Source organism: Canis lupus, chromosome 6, assembly GCF_011100685.1.
Source record: "Canis lupus familiaris isolate Mischka breed German Shepherd chromosome 6, alternate assembly UU_Cfam_GSD_1.0, whole genome shotgun sequence".
In the NCBI taxonomy this organism is placed as follows: domain Eukaryota; kingdom Metazoa; phylum Chordata; class Mammalia; order Carnivora; family Canidae; genus Canis; species Canis lupus.
The window spans coordinates 63,823,755-63,839,333 of NC_049227.1; the positions used below are offsets into that span (position 1 = coordinate 63,823,755).

General features: G+C 39.1%; 1 long non-coding RNA gene across 1 annotated transcript in view; it reads right to left on the minus strand.

Annotated features, from left to right (window-relative positions):
• Positions 1-658: 658 nt before the first annotated feature.
• The window catches only part of LOC111096427, a 30,347-nt gene continuing 15,426 nt past the window's right edge, over positions 659-15,579 (minus strand). Inside the window, exon 5 of the long non-coding RNA XR_005361343.1 lies at positions 659-1,512. This is a non-coding gene — a long non-coding RNA (uncharacterized LOC111096427). The remainder of the gene's footprint in view (positions 1,513-15,579) is intronic.

Sequence of the window (15,579 nt, forward strand, 5' to 3'; positions counted from 1 at the left end):
AAGCTCCCAGAATCCCACTATCTAGCTGCCTCTTTCAGCTGTTATTATTGATAATTTTGAAAAATGTATTTATTTTGTATTTGAGTGTAGTTGACACACAAGGTTATGTGAGTTTCAGGTGTACAACATAGTGATGGCACAAGTGTATACAACGTGCCATGCTCGCCGCACACGGCAGCTCCCCTGTCCCCATAGGACGCCACTACGATACCATCCACTGTCTTCTCTTCCCTGCCCCGTGCCTCTCATCCCCGAGACTGCTTCATTCTGAAACTGGAAGGGTCTACCCCGAACCCCCTGCTCCCCTTCACCCATCACACCCACCTCCCTACCCTCTCCCTTTCAGTTTGTTCTGTGTACTATGGATCTGTTTCTGCTTTTTTCTTTATTTGTCCTTTTTTAGATTTCATGTATTGAATATTGACAACTTCCTTTTTAACCAAAAACTGCTCCGTAAATGGTCATCATTTCTTCACCCTGAGGTCTTGCCCCCACCCCACGCCACCCCACCCAGTCACATCTGCACCTGCCTAAACAACGAAATGGTAACCTGTTTTTTGGTGTTGTTTGGTTTAATAGCTTCACCACTACTCCCACCAGCATGTCCTAAGAGAACCCACATAAAAAGCTCTGGTAAAAATAGTTAATAAATGTAGAAAATGCCTCAACAGAATTGAATTTTTAAGCCTCTAGGCCTTTATTAACCTTTCAACTGCAAACAGGAAATCTGAATGTGATGGGAACATTTTCTTGTCCCTGAGTTAGCCAACATGATCCAATTTGTCTGAACTGATGAAATTAGAACAAAATTGAGACTTATGTAAAGTATAATTCCATGGAGACATTACGTCTGCTACTCTCCTGGTCTGTGTAGAGCTCAGTTCCTTAGAAACGGGATTTATTATATATCACCTTTGCACTAACTACTGTAATGAAGTGTCCATGAATTGGCCATCATTTGTTTCTACATTTTGAATTTTTTAAAGACTTGAAGTAAAAATGGGTCCTGTGGGAGTCTGGGAGCAGAAGCAAAGACTGCTCTGAAAGGTCTTCACTCAAGTGTTGTAGATAAAACACAGAAATCTTCATCGAATCCAGTTCAAGCTCTTGACTATATAACAGGGATTGGCTTCTTACTGGAAGAGGCTATTTTCTAAATGTTGCTTATAGTCAGAGACCTCACATTTCTGTTTTGAGCTTTTCCCCTTCTTCTGGACCATTCAGATATTCTGAAATGTCTCCAAAATAAATTTCTGACTCAGGTAAAGTGCCATTTGCCTCATAATGTCAATGAATCAGAAGAGCTAGGCAGTTACGGAAATCAGAGAGGCCCATTTCTTAGTAAGTTTTCCCCTTTCAAATATTTCTCCTCCACTTTCTTCCTGCTGTGGTGCTGCAAAAATCCACACACCAGCTCAGAGTTTCTCAGCTGTTCATGTTGTTCCCCAGAAGCAAAAATAATGTTTCTATTTTTCTAGTCAAGGAGAACACCAGCAATTCTTCCACCATTACCTTTGGAGAGAGAGAGAGAGAGAGAGAGAGAGCAAGAGCAAGTGTGCACAGGGAGAGAGAGAATCTTCAGCAGGCTCCATGTTCAGCATGGAGATCATGACTGAGCCCAAATCAAGAGTCTGATGCTTAACCAACTGAGCCACCCAGGTGCTCCCAGAAATTTCTCCTTTTACACACAATTCTGCTTCATTTACTTTATTTGGTGAGAGGACACAAAGCAGAATACCTGTGATCTTAACTCCTAAGACCCTCCTCCCTGGATCCCTCAGAGAGCTCCCACCAGGAGGAGACTCACCCCTAACCATGCAGGTAGAGAGGAGCCTATGCTGCATTCTGGGAGGGAGCCCCAGAAACCTAGTGGGATGGAGCTGGAGGAGGGGTAGGAGAGGACAGTTGGAGGTGTTTTCCTCCCCTCCAACTCTGGTGACCCTCTCCAGATTAGAAGAGAAAAATTGGTCGTGTTATTTTATACTGGAGGCAATCCAGTGAAATCCAAGTGTTGATCTTTCTGGTCTAGTTCTCTCACGTGCAAAGAATTTAGAAGTCGATGAAAAATGGCCAGAATATTGTCTGGCTCCTGCCAACTCAATTTGAAATTGGCTTTCTCAGTTCTCTTTTTCTCATCTGGGAAGAACCTAGACAGATTTCTGCCTGCAAATGATAAAATCCTGCTCTACTTACCCGCTAGATCTGCCTGCTTCTAGTCCAGTATAGAAGGTTGGCTCAAAATTACATTCATGACCATTGGGACCACTGGGGATTGTCCCAAGGGCGTTTAAGCTGCTGCCGGGGCCTAATAGTTTTCTTGAAGACTTGCAGTTTTTCAGAAAGGGTGTGGAAGGGAATCGGGGAGAAACAATAATAAATGAAAGCCAAAAATGTCCTGGAATGTCTTCAGGTATGACATCATGGAAATATTACCAACTCTTTGAAAGTTATCCCAAAGTTTAGCACATTATAAGGCCTAGTACCAGGTGGATACTTGCCAAAAATTTATAGGATAGAAGGAATAAATAGACTGCTGGAATGAACGAAAACATTTGATAAATACTAGGGATGTTCTTTATATTTTCTTTCATTTGTTTTGCTCTGAAAAATGTCTTAGACATTTCCCACAATCTTGTTTTCAGACTTAATCTGGTTTCCAAACTGATGAATACAACGGCCACTGGCCCAAAGGCCCCTTCATACCATCAGCAAAGGTGATGCAATAATGGCATTCCATCACTCGGTCCCTGTTAAATTGGAGCATAACAGTGGGAAAGTTGGACAAATTTATGCCACTGAAAATACATCAAACATTATCATGTGCTGAGGATTCTCCATGCTGCACGAGACCATCAAGAAAACAACCTATGAACTACAGAGGTGGGTGTGAACGCCATTTCCCTGGGCTGGCTGACATTCCTCTCAGTTGCCAGCCGAAGATGATCCGATGAAAGATGGAGATGGTCAGGTGTCACTCCTCTCAGCTTCAAGGCAGAAGTGGTCAGATGACAGGTGGAGATGATCAGGTGACATTCTTCCCAGCCACCAGGTGAAGATGATCAGATAATCAGGTTGTTTTTCACAGACTGTTTGTAGTAGGCATTTCTAGTAGGCCAGCCAGGAAGACCACAAGCACAACTGGGTGACTGATTATAAGCAAGACCAAGGATGTCAGCCCTTGCCAAGGGAAGGTTCTGAAGACATGAATGGCCTCCCAGTCTACACTCGGGTGCGTCCCAGGACTAGATCTCCCTAGCACCTTCCCCAGATCAGCACCCCAGGGGCCATGGAACCCAATGCCTACTCTCCTGAATCAACAGCATACTGAGCTGCTCAGTGGTTTTCAAACTGTGTCCTCTACAGTCTGAGATGTTCTTCCCAGGAGCCTTGGTTGAATTTTGAAAAAATTCAAGCACTCCCACTTCTAAAAGTCCTGCTTTTTTTTTTTTAAATTGATTTTGTATGTTAGGCTTCCACTCTTTTATCAGAAGGTAACAGTGTATTAAGCAATAATGATAGTCCAGGAGGCAAAGGATGAGGGTTCTGACAGTTCTAACCTGGGACCCTGCTTCTTACAGGCACTTAACACATGTTCTTTAGGTTGAAGAGGTGCTGCTTTCTCTGAACTTCATTTCCAAACCTCAAAATTCAGACTGAGTTTCCATTTCTGTGACTTTCACTGCAGGAAAACTGAAGCCAACCTGAAGTTAGGCCTTTTTTTTTTTTTTTTGCTGTTGTTCACCCAAACCAACACCTATTGTTTACTGAACACCTAACTCATAGTAAGCACTTAATGAGTGTTTGTTGAATGGATGAATAATTAAATGAAATCATTTGTAAAATGAGCCTAAATCTACCTCCTTAGCTTAACTACTGAGATGGAGGATGATATATATATTTCAGATACAATGTAAGATCTAGTTCAGTTTAAATTAGGTCAAAATGCCAGGAAAATGTTAAATTATTTTTATATGATATTCTAACATACCATCTTTTTTCTCCCTTTAAGTTTACGCTGGCACACCACTGTTAACAGTATCTGTCAACAAAATGGCTATGAGCTGCATAAAAAAAAAAAAAAAAAAAAAAAAAAAAAAGAGTAACTTCGTCTATGGGATCAATGCCAAGATAGACATGCATACAAAGAATTTCAGGTTGGGCATGTCCCCAACTCAACATAAAATGGACTCAAGGGGGGATCCCTGGGTGGCGCAGCGGTTTAGCGCCTGCCTTTGGCCCAGGGTGCGGTCCTGGAGACCCAGGATCGAATCCCACGTCGGGCTCCCGGTGCATGGAGCCTGCTTCTCCCTCTGCCTGTGTCTCTGCCTCTCTCTCTCTCTCTCTCTGTGACTATCATAAAAATTAAAAAAAAAAATGGACTCAAGGTATGAGATGTTTTCACGTGTCTTTCACAAACCTCATCTGGTTGCTCTCCAAGAGGTAAGAGTCGAATTTTAGAGAAGGCTGTTCTACTTTTTGCATCAGAGTGATTAATGACCCTCACAGTTGAGTCATCATTTCCCGCACCTCGGGGTAGTGGTGTGCTGATAAACTGCCTCGCAAAAACCAAAACCAAACCAAACCAACAAAAAATCAATTCTGGTTGATTTGTGATATTTGCCACAAAATACTGCTGCTTTATAAAATACTGCTGCTGTGGCCGGTGTTGAGCTACCAACATGACTGGCTTGCAAAATTTCTGAGTACTTAACAGTTGGATCTGGTGGGCTGGCGTGAGCTGCCTCAGGTGTACCTTCGTGTCTCTTTCTCTTCCACACTCCCCTACCTCTGGGGCTTTATATCTGCTCTTCTTCCTGCCTGGAATGTTCTAGGGACCTGTCTTATAACTTTGCAAACTAGCTCTTCAGCTCGGATTATTGGAATCCTCAAGTAAGTTAAACGGTGTTATAAAACACTTGGAAGGGTGTCTGGTACACCGTGAGTGCTGCTTAAGAGATGTTTATTAGTATTCTTTTCCTTCATGGACCATCAAGACCGAATTAGGTGTTTGTCTTGTGTGTGCCCAGCCTGCTGTACTTCTCCCGTGGTACCCCCAGACTGCAACGTACTGGCTTCCTTTCTGGCCCTTGTTAGCCCAGGCTTCATGACGGAAGGACCTGACCTGGTGTACCGTTGCATCCATGGCTAACACAGTGCCTGGAAACTGGAAGAGCCTCATGTATACTTGAGAAATAACAACCTGCTCAGTCATTGAATCTGTTGTTTCCTACCACCTTCAGTTAGAAATCAAGAGGGTCGGTGTGAGTGTCAAGAAATGATTATGAGGAGCAGGTGGAGGCGAAGATACAGTAATAGCTAAAAAGATGATATTATCTGGGTATTCTTTGGAGTAGCCAAAGTTGAGCGTGATTCAGTCTGAGGGCTTCTGGTGCTGCCATCAACAATTTCGTTATTGTGCAGGGTAGTGACTTTCTTGGTGTTACAAGAACACTTGTAATTTCAGGGGCTATTTTTTTTTCAAGATCCTTGTGTATGTGTTTGTCTTTGGCAGGGGAAGGAGGTTGGGGGAGGTTGTCTCTAAAATAGCTCTAATGAAATCTTTTTTCTTTTTGATTGACTATAAGTGCTTCTTAACCACTTTGGGGTTATAGATTCCTTTAAAAGAATTTGATAAAAAAGATTCTAGCCAGAGAAATGCTCTGTGCACATACATACACTAATCTTACATGCAGTTCACTCATGTACTTCCAAAGGACGCCAGTTTAAAGCTCCCATCTTCATGCATTTTGTCTATTTATCTTCATGACAATTTTTTGAAGTCGGTAGGGGTGGAAGCAAAGAGTGATGAGTTAATTTTCCCAGAATACATAACGGTAGCAATTACATAATTGACCAGGATAACGTAAATAGCTTTACCTAGCCACCCAGAGTGACGACTACAAATTGAAGTGCTATTTTAAGGGAACTTGCTTTTATTATGAGGTAATATCCTTTATGTATGGATGTATTTATCCAAAATTTTATTTAAATTCAAGTTAGTTAAGATATACTGTAGTATTAGTTTCAGGGGTAGAATTTAGTGATTCATCAGTGAACACCCAGTGCTCATTACATCACCGACCCTCCTTAATGTCCATCACCCAGTTACCCTACCCCCTCCCCCTCTAGCAACCCTCAGTTTGTTTCCTTTTTTTTTTTTTTTTCTCAGTTTGTTTCCTATGGTTAAGAGTCTCTTATGGTTTACCTCCATCTCTGTTTTCATCTTATTTTCTTTTTCCTTCTCTTTCCCTATGTTGATCTATTTTGTTTCTTAAATTCTACATGAGTGAAATCATATGGTATTTGTCTTTCTTTCTCTGACTTATTTTGCTTAGTGTAATACAGTTTAGCTCCATCCACATCATTGCAAATGGCAAGATTTCATTCTTTTTGATGGCTGAGTGATGTTCCATTGTGTGTGTGTGTGTGTATATATATATATATATACCACATCTTCTTTATCCATTCATCAGTCAGTGGGCATCTGGGCTCTTTCCATAATTTGGCTATTGTGGACATTGCTGCTATAAACATTGGAATGCATGTTCCCCCTCACATCAGTATTTTTGTATCCTTTGAATAAATACCTAGTAATGCAACTGCTGAATCATAGGGTAGCTATATTTTTAACTTTTTGAGGAACCCCACACTGTTTTCCAGAGTGGCTACACCAGTTTGCATTCCTACCAACAGTGTGAAATGGTTCCCCTTTCTCCACATCCTCACCAACATCTGTTGTTTCCTGTAGTGTTAATTTTAGTCATTGTGACAGGTATGAGGTGGTATTTCATTGTGGTCTAGATTTGTATTTCTCTGACGATGGGTGATGAACATTTTTTTCACGTGTCTTTTTGCCTTTGTACGTCTTCTTTGGAGAAATGTCTGTTCATGCCTCCTGCCCATTTCTTAACTGGATTATTTATTTTTTGGGTGTTGAGTTTGATAAGTTCCTATAGATTTTTGGCTACTAGCCCTTTATCCCATATGTCATTTGCAAATATCTTCTCCCATTCCATAGGTTGCCTTTTAGTTTTGTTGGTTGTTTCATTTGCTGTGCAGATGCTTTTTACCTTGATGAAATCCCAATAGTCCACCTTTTTTGTTTGTTAATTTCCCTTGCTTCCAGAGACATATCTAGCAAAAAGTTGCTATAGCTGACATCGAAGAGGTTGCTGCATGTGTTCTCCTCTAGAATTTTGATCGTTTTCTGTCTCACATTTAGATCTTTCATCCATTTTGAGTTGATTTTTATGTATGGTGTAAGAAAGTGGTCCAGTTTCATTCTTCTGCATTTTGCTGTCCAATTTTCCCAACATCATTTATTAAAGAAACTCTCTTTTCCATTGAATATTCTTTCCTGCTTTGTCAAAGACTAGTTGACCATAGAGTTGTGGTTCTACTTCTGAGTTCTCTATTCTGTTTCATTGATCTATGTTTGTTTTTGTGCCAATACTATGCTGTCTTGACAATTGTAGCTTTGTAATAGAGCTTGAGGTGTGGAATTGTGATGCTCTAGCTTTGATTTTCTTTTTCAATGTTACTTTGGCTATTCAAGATCTTTCTAGTTCTGTATAAATTTTAGAATTGTTCTAGCTCTGTGAAAAATGCTATATTGCATTGAATATATAGATTGCTTTGGGTATCCTAGACATTTTAACAATATTTGTTCTTCCAATCCATGAGCATATACTGTTTTTTCATATATTTGTGACTTCTTCAATTTCTTTCATTAGTGTTCTATAGTTATCAGACAGAGTATATAGATCTTTTATCTCTTTGGTTAGATATCTTATGGGTTTTGGTGCAATTATAAATGGGATCAATTTTTTATTTCTGCTGTTTCAATATTGGTATATAGAAATGCAACAGATTTCTGTACATCCATTTTATGTCCTGTGACTTTGCTGAATTCATGTATCAGTTCCAGCAATTTTTTGGTGGGGATCTTTTGGATTTTCTACAGAGAGTATCATGTCATTTGCAAAAAGCAAAAGTTTGAATTCTTTTTTGCCAATTTGGATGTCTTTTATTTCTTTTTTTTTTGTCTGATTGCTGAGGCTGGGACTTCCAGTACTGTGTTGAACAAGAGAAGTGAGAATGGACATCCCCGTTGTGTTCCTGGCCGTAGGGGAAAAACTATTAGTGTTTCCCCATTGACGATGATACTAGCTGTGAGTCTTTTATAGATTGCCTTTATGATGTTAAGGTATATTCCTTCTATCCCTACTTCTTTGAGGGTTTTTATCAAGAAAAGGTGCTGTATTTCGTCACTTTTTTCTGCATCTATTGAGAGGATCATATGGTTCTTATGCTTTCTCTTACTAATGTGGTGTATCATATTGATTGATTTCTAGATGTTGAACCACCCCTACAGGCCAGGAATCAATTCCACTTGATCATGGTGAATAATCCTTTAATGTACTGTGGGATTCTATTAGCTAGTATCCTGTTGAGAACTTTTGCATCCATGTTCATCAGGGATATTGATCTATAATTTTCCTTTATAGTGGCATCTTTGGTTTTGGAATCAAGGTAATGCTGGCCTCATACAATGGAGTTGGAAGTTTTCCTTACATTTCTGTTTTTTTGGAATGGTTTCAGAAGAATAGGTATTAATTCTTCTTTAAATGTTTTGTAGAATTCCCCTAGGAAGCCATCTGGCTCTGGACTCTTACTTGTTGGGAGATTTATTCAACTTCTTTGCTGGCTATGGGTCTGTTCAAATCTTCTATTTCTTCCTGTTTCAGTTTTGGTAGTTTATATGTTTCTAGGAATTTATCCATGTCTTCCAGATTGCCCAAACTGTTGGCTCATAATTGCTCATAATATTTTCTCATAATTGTTTGTATTTCTGTGGTGGTTGTGATTTCTCCTCTTTCATTCATGATCTTATTTATTTGGGTCCTTTTCTTTTTGATAAGTCAGGCTAGGGGTTTATCAATTTTGTTAATTCTTTCAAAGAACCTGCATTCCCAGTTTTGTTGATCTGTTCTACTGTTTTTTTTTTATTTTAAACTTTTAATTTTAATTTCTATATCATTTATTTCTGCTCTGATCTGTATTATTTTCTTTCTTCTGCTGGTTTTAGGCTTTTTAGGCTTCTCTTTTTCCAGCTCCTTTAGGTCTAAGTTTAGGTTGTGTACTTGAGATTTTTCTTGTTTTTTGGAGGTAGGCCTGTATACTTCCCTCTTAGGACCACCTTTGCTGCATCTCAAACGTTTTGTGCTGTAATGTTTCCATTTTATTTTGCTTCCACGTATTTTTAAAAATTTGAATTCAATTAATTAACGTAGATGTATTATTAGTTTCAAAGGTAGAGGTCAGTGATTCATCAGTTGTGTATAATACCCAGTGCTCATTACATCACTTGCCCTGCTTAATGCCCATCACTCTGTTACCCCATCCCCCACCCCTTTCTCCTCTAGCAACCTTCAGTTTGTTTCTTATGATTGAGAGTCTCTTATGGTTTATCTCCCTCTCTGATTATGTCTTGTTTTATTATTGCTTCCCTTCCTTTATGCTCCTCTATTTTATTTCTTAAATTCCACAGATGAGTGAAATCATATAATTATCTTTCTCTGATTGACATATTTTGCTTAGCATGATACCCTCTAGTTCCATCCATGTCATTGCAAATGGCAAGATTTCTTTTTTTGATAGCTGAGTAGTATTCATGTATGTGTGTGTGTGTGTGTGTGGTATGTATGAATATATATATATATACACACATCTTCTTTATCCATTCATCTGCCATTAGACATCTGGGCTCTTTCCATAGTTTGGCTATTATAGACACTGCTGCTATAAATATTGGGGTGCAAGTGCCCCCTTCAGATCACTATGTTTGTATCTTTGGGGTAAATACCTAGTAGTGCAATTGCTGGGTCATAGGGTAGCTCTATTTTTAACTTCTTGAGGAACCACCATACTGTTTTCCAGAGTGGCTGCACCAGCTTCCCACCAGCAGTGTAAGAGGGTTCCTCTTTCTCCTCATCCTTGTCAACATTTGTTGTTTCCTGACTTGTTAATTTTAGCCATTCTGACTGGAGTGAGGTGGAATCTCATTGTAGTTTTGATTTGTATTTCCTTGATTCCAAGTAATGTGAGCTTTTTTTCATGTATTTGTTGGCCATTTATATGTCCTCTTTGGAGAAATCTCTGTTCAAGTCTTCTGCCCATTTCTTGACTTGATTATTTGTTCTCACTTCCATGTAGTTTTTTAATTTCTTCATTAATTTCCTGGTTAACCCATTCATTCTTTGGTAGGATTCTTTAACCTACATATATTTATGCTCTTTCTAAATTTTTCCTTGTGGTTGACCTCCAGTTTCATAGTGTTGTGGTCTGAAAATATGCATGGTATATGACCTCAATCTTTTTGTACTGGTTGAGGGCTGATTTGTAACCCAGTATGTGATTTCTTCTGGAGAATGTTCCATGTATACTCAAAAGGAATATATTTATTCTCTTGCTTTAAGATGAAATGCTCTGAATATATTGTGAAGTGCATCTGGTCCAGTGTATAAATCAAAGCCATTGTTTCCTTGTTGATCTTCTGCTTAGAATATCTGTCCATTGCTGTGAGTGGGATGTTAAAGTCCCCTACTATTATTGTATTTTTATTTAAAAATTTCTTTAGTTTGTTATCAATTGATTTTTATATTTGGCTGCTCCCAAGTTGGGGACATAAATATTTACAATTATTAGATCATCTTGTTGGATAGACTCCTTTATTATGATATGGTGCCCTTCTTCATCACTTATTATAGTTCTTTAAAATCTAGTTTAAAATCTAGTTTGTCTGAAATAAGGATGACTACTCCAGATGAGGTAATATCTTAAACATTTTATCAAGTCCTGGAATCTTCTGCAGTTTCATTTGTACCATACCATATTGGGAATCATCATTGTCATTCTTGTGTTCATTGCTCACTATTACAGACAATTGGATGAGGTTTTTTTTTTTTTTTTTTAAGATTTTACTTATTCATGAGAGACAGAAAAGCAGAGACATAGGCAGAGGGAGAAGCAGGCTCCCTGCAAGGAGCCTGATGTGAGACAATCGCAGACCCTGGGATCATGCCCTGAGTTGAAGGCAGACACTCAACCACTCAGCCACCCAGGCATCCCAATTGGATGAGTTTTAAACTAACCTTATATAATGATGCATATTTCAGGAAGAAAAATGGAATATCCTGAAACAAAATATCCATGTCAACTACTTTCCAAGGGCAAAAATATAAAGAACCTCTTCACCAGAATCAGAACATTCCTTGGGCATCATTACAACAGACACACATTGCTGCAATGAATCTATTTGGAGATGACAGCGTTATAAGCATCTTGAAAGGTTCAGTGCGACTTTAAAAAAATAGCAGTATCATCAATGAATACGGTACCATCAAGCTTCTTTTCTCTGATTAATTCTACTTATCTAAAAGGATCCTCCAGGTTATAATTTTGAATGCTGTCAGAAACAACAGGAGTTTTCTTCCTTATGTCCAATACTTCCAAATTCCTAGAGATAGCATAAACATACACAATATACTGTACACTCATGTGTTCGGGGGGAAAAAGTTTGTTCACTCACATAGTACTAGATATCTAAGTCAATTGCCCATGTGTCCTCTGACTCACTTTGTACCAGTAAACATATTTAAGAATGGAAAAATCTTAGCAATGTGAGATTGGAATTATCTGGAGCCTTGGCTGAACAGCTTGAAAGATTTTACTAGAGCTATTTTAGAGATAGCTATTTTAGAGATAGCTCACCTCTATCCTCCTGCCTGTATACATATACATAAGATAAGGATCTTGAAAAATGGAGAGAGCATGAGCCCCTGAGTCACCAAACCCAGAACAAGGAAAGATAGTCCCAAAGAAGGAGGTAAGTCCAGGAACGACTGTGATGGCTATTTCCATGTAAGGTAATGTTCCAGGCCCAAGATACTCTTCAGCAGTTGTGCAAAGGTCAACAAACTGCTCACAACTATCTTTCCCAACACTTTTCTCTTAATAGCTGTGTTGGCCAAGTTATTGAACCTTGCTGAGTTGGTCCCTCATCTGTAAAATAGGAGGCAGTAATAATAATGATAATAAGAATACCTACTCTGTAGGGTTTAAGGATTAAACAAGATAATGAATATATATATTTTAAACCTGTTAGTATTAAACCTAGGTCATAAGTTCTCAGTATGTGTTATCAAAAGTCAAGGACTTGGGGATCCCTGAGTGACTAAGAGGTTTGGCACCTACGTTTGGCCCAGGCAGTGATCCTGGAGTCCCAGGATCGAGTCGCACGTCGCGCTTCTTGCATGGAATCTGCTTCTCCCTCTCTCTCTTTCTCTCTGTGTCTCTCATGAATAAATGAATAAAATCTTAAAAAAAAAAAAAAAAAGGTCAAGGACTTGGAACTTCAATCTTCCCACAGTACTATTCTCTCTGGGTAGGAAGGAGATAGAGACATTCACTTATCCATTTCACAAACATTTATTGAATGTCTTTTATGCATCAGATACTATTCTGAGTAATAGGAATTTAGAGATGAATAAGAAAAATTAAATCTCTTCTGATAGTTAAGCCACTAAATAAATATTGGAGTTGAAGAATACTTTGAAGAAAAATAAGGCAAAGTAGGGTGATTTCAAGTGAGTAAGAGCCTTTCAGAGAGGCTGATCTGGAGATCTATGGAGAGGCAATAGCTGAGCAGAGACTTGAAACAAATGACAGGAAGAGGCTTGAGAAGCTTGGGGGAAAGAGCATTTTGGGGGAAAGAGCATTCAAAGCAGAGGGAGTAGCACCTGCAAAAGCCCTGAGGGGAGAACAAGGTGGGGGTGCAAAGAATGGGAAGAAGCCACTCAGCAAGAAAAACTGAAGGTCAGTGACAGATGGAAGCTAGCACTGTAGAGCATCAGAGGTCATGGTGAGGACTTTGGATTTAATTTGGAATGTGTTGGGTAATACAGTAAAAATGATTTACAATTTTGAAAGCTAATTCTGACTGCTTTTGAGGGGATAAGAACAAAAGGATTTAAGGGGGGTGGCTATTACAGCAGGCATGGGAAGAGCTGATGGTTATTTGGACCAAGGTGGTGATGGAGGAGGTGAGAAATGTTTTGGGAGAGTTTGAAGATAAAGGATTAGACATGGTATGTGAGAGAGAAAAAAAGCTTTGCCTGAGCGGTCTGGTGATTGGCTAGGGGATTATTGAGATGGGGAACATTGGAGCAGAAGCAGGTGGGGGATAGAAATCCAGAGCTCAATTTTAAAGTCATGGGACTGAATGAAATTATTCAAAAAGTGAATATGGATTAAGAAGAAGAGGGGTCAAAGATGGAATGCTGGGACACTCCAGCAGAGAGGTCAGGGAGATGAAGGCATCCTGCGAGAAGGCTGAGAAAGAATAGCTACAACCCTCTTGATGGTAGATGCTGAGTCCTAGAATGGGCTGCTTTCTGGCCCACAATCCCATTGCCTCATCCAGGTCTCCACCCAGTGCAGCCTTTCTGCAGCCAGCAATAAATTTAAAGGGATTAATACAGAATAAGCTTTGGACATTGTAGTACTCAACACATATTCATTAAATAGTATGTACGAATGAATGAATAAATGAATATTGACAGATTTTACTTTATTCCTTTTAAAATATTTACAAACACTTACTTACTTTTGATTTTCCTCCCTGGAGAGAAGATTGCATTGGCTTCATTTTAAGGTATGTCAGAGGAAATTTTTGCTAAAGCCAGAAATCTTTCTATTAACTTTGAGGTCTATTAAACCTTCCAGAACTTTATAAACTAATAAGGAAAATATTTGGTTCTTAAATAAAGGGCTGTGCAAATTTTATATCTTACAATTTCATTGAATAAGATATTAGAGGTACCATCTAATAATATTCACTTATTCATTTCATTATGAACCCAAAACTTACATAATACATGTACAAAATACACACTTAGCTGTGTATAGGATATGGTAATTGATACTCCATTAAGAATAGTAATGAAAATTAATATGTGTCAGACACAAAGGTTTTTATAAGCATTTCCTTTTTTCATTATTCTCATAGCATCCTGTGAGAATGAGACTATTGTTACCTGTTTCATACAACATAAAAATTCAAAGAATTAAATAATATTCTCGTGGTCAAATGATTAGAATTGGGCAGAACTGAGATTTGAACCCAGCTCTGTATGATTGCGGAGCTTGAACTCTTGCTCAGTCTGCTCTGTGACCCCTTTTCATGAATCAACATCATAAATATCAATTTTACTTATAGAACTGAAAACACCAAAGAAGTTTGACCAACATAAGCTTGGTCTCCAAACAAAAAACATCACAGTGAAATTCTGGAATTCAGTCTGAAGCTGGAGGTAACCCCATTCAAGTTTCTATTAAAAAAATGCTGACTTTTTCTGGACAGTACAAACGGAAAACCAGGACATAGGTCTGTGCACAAGGTGCAAGTGGCACGTGGAAGCAGCAGGGCAGCGGTTCTCCTGCGGAAAGGGCCAGAGCAGCAGCGTGGAAGTCACACTCTTGGAAGAAAACAAAACCCAACAGAGACAGTCTTGGGCAAAATGAGCAGTAGTACCAAAAGTGGGGATGGCAGCGGAGCAGCCTCACCAGGGCAGGGAGAGAGGGGAAGGGAATTCCTTGGCCTCCTCCCAACCGCAGGGGACCAAAGTTGGTAGGAATCGTGCTCCGATTCAAGGATCAAGCTTCAGATATCTATTTGCTGTATGCAAGAGAGATACTATATCTGAATCTGTGACTATCCACTGGATGCGTTTTAATGAGATAATATATATATTTAAGTGCATTGTAAACAGCAGCCTGGCAGCTGAAAATACTGATACTGTTGCTGTTAAAGATATAACAGTGATCACAAATATTATTAGTAATTTAAAGTGTAAATTTAAAACTCCGTACCAAAGAGGCTTTGGGTTATTTTGCCATTATTAATTTGTTATTTAAATGGGTACTGGGGCACCTGGGTGACTCAGCAGTTGAACGTCTGCCTTTGGCCCAGGGTGTGATCCTGGAGTTCCAAGATCAACTCCCACATCGGGCTCCCTGCATGGAGTCCGCTTCTCCCTCTGCCTGTGTCTCTGCCTCGCTCTGTGTTTCTCATGAATAGATAAATAAAATCTTTAAAAAATAAAATAAAATGAGTCCTATTCCCTATCCTTTTGATTCTGTGAATAATCACCATGTAGTAAGGTTCTTACCTTGTGAGGATAACCAACTAGACTTTATCTAATAAATCTGAGCTAGTGAGGCTAATCATTCTGCTTATGATTTCATTCCTATTACTTTGCTTTCCATAATGATTTTGCCCATTGTCAGAAGTCTTAACATGATCATTTTAATGGTTTCCCATTACTTCCTATTTTAGTTTTGGTTTGATGGCATTTAGTGAGGCTTCAGTTTTGACTATAGAGTGGATACTTTATTTTTTTTAATAAATTTATTTTTTTATTGGTGTTCAATTTGCCAACATACAGAATAACACCCAGTGCTCATCCTGTCAAATGCCCCTCTCAGTGCCCGCCACCCAGTCACCCCCACCCCAGCCCA